Genomic DNA, 1,324 nt, shown 5'->3' with positions numbered 1-1,324 from the left:
TATATATATATATATATAGGCGCAAAACTGCCAAAAGTAGTATTAATAGGCGCAACGCAGCCGGATATATTAATAGGCGCAACGCAGCCGGATATATTAATAGGCGCAACGCAGCCGGAGGTGATATCAATAGGCGCAACGCAGCCGGAGATAATATCAATAGGCGCAACGCTGCCAAGATTTTTATTAAGTAATAGGATAAGGAAAGTAAAAGGGGGATAGGTTTAATATTACAGCACCGACACATAAATCAGAATATAACACTCTTGATATAACACCAGACGTGAACTGCACCAAACGTACAGACGTAGACCAAAGAGGTTATAAAACAAAGGTTAGGTTAAGAGACATATATAAATATTTGTCTCACTGTAATTTACTGCGCTACTGCAGCGGTGCGGTGATAAACGGAGCTCGATCTCGATCGATCATGCGGTTTCGCCAACACAGAGGGCATTAGAGTTCTTAGCTTACTAAGCGCACAGAGTCGCCGGCGCTGCGCACGTAGCGCGGTCCCTGTTGGGTTGAGTTGGATACAGTTCAGCGCAAGAATCTGTTGCGAACCTATAATACAGTGCGAGTAAGTAAAATATTTTATTCTTTTATAAATCATCACGGTTATATAAGATATACACTCGATATTGTTATACACCTGTTTATAGACCTGCTATGGATGCAAAGGAGGAGGCAAAGGAGGAGAAAAGCGATATGTATGAACGTTATAATGATAGTAATTAATAAAAATACCAATGACAATTAAAATTTTTTGTTTTATTTTTATAGAAAAGTAAATAAAATGCCGCCACAACATCGCCGCGCATATAGAAGTGGGCGGGGCGTCCGCGAGTGGGTTTTGCGGCGACAAGAGTAGGCATCCATACAGTCCGTCATGCGGAGCATTACCGCAGTAGCAGGTGTGTGGCATGTTTCGCTGGCGGATCTACGTATGCCAGACGGGGCGGCCGGTGGGACCAACCGGGCCGCAGCCTTACTAAAAAATAAGGATTTGTATGTTCTTAACTGTTTTTAAAATGATTTAAAACGTTTTTTTTTGTTATATATATTTGTTTTATAGATTATATAGATTTTATAGATTATATATATTTTTTATAGATTATACGTAAACAATAATAATAATAATAATATATAATAATATAAAGTATGTAAATAATATATATATTATAATAATAATAAGAATAATAATAAAAATATTGTTAAGGCGCCGGCCCTGTAACAGAAAGAATATTACAGTCATTAAAAGAATAAATAGAATTTTGTAAATAGTGGAGACAGCAGAGGAAAATTGTAACAAACCTTGTTTTTA

The sequence above is a fragment of the Odontomachus brunneus genome, unplaced genomic scaffold (assembly GCF_010583005.1).
Source record: "Odontomachus brunneus isolate Ranch 3 - 2012 unplaced genomic scaffold, Obru_v1 Obru_scaffold_046, whole genome shotgun sequence".
NCBI lineage: Eukaryota > Metazoa > Arthropoda > Insecta > Hymenoptera > Formicidae > Odontomachus > Odontomachus brunneus.
The sequence above is the reverse complement of the archived record's forward strand: the minus strand, read 5'-3'. Positions refer to the sequence as shown.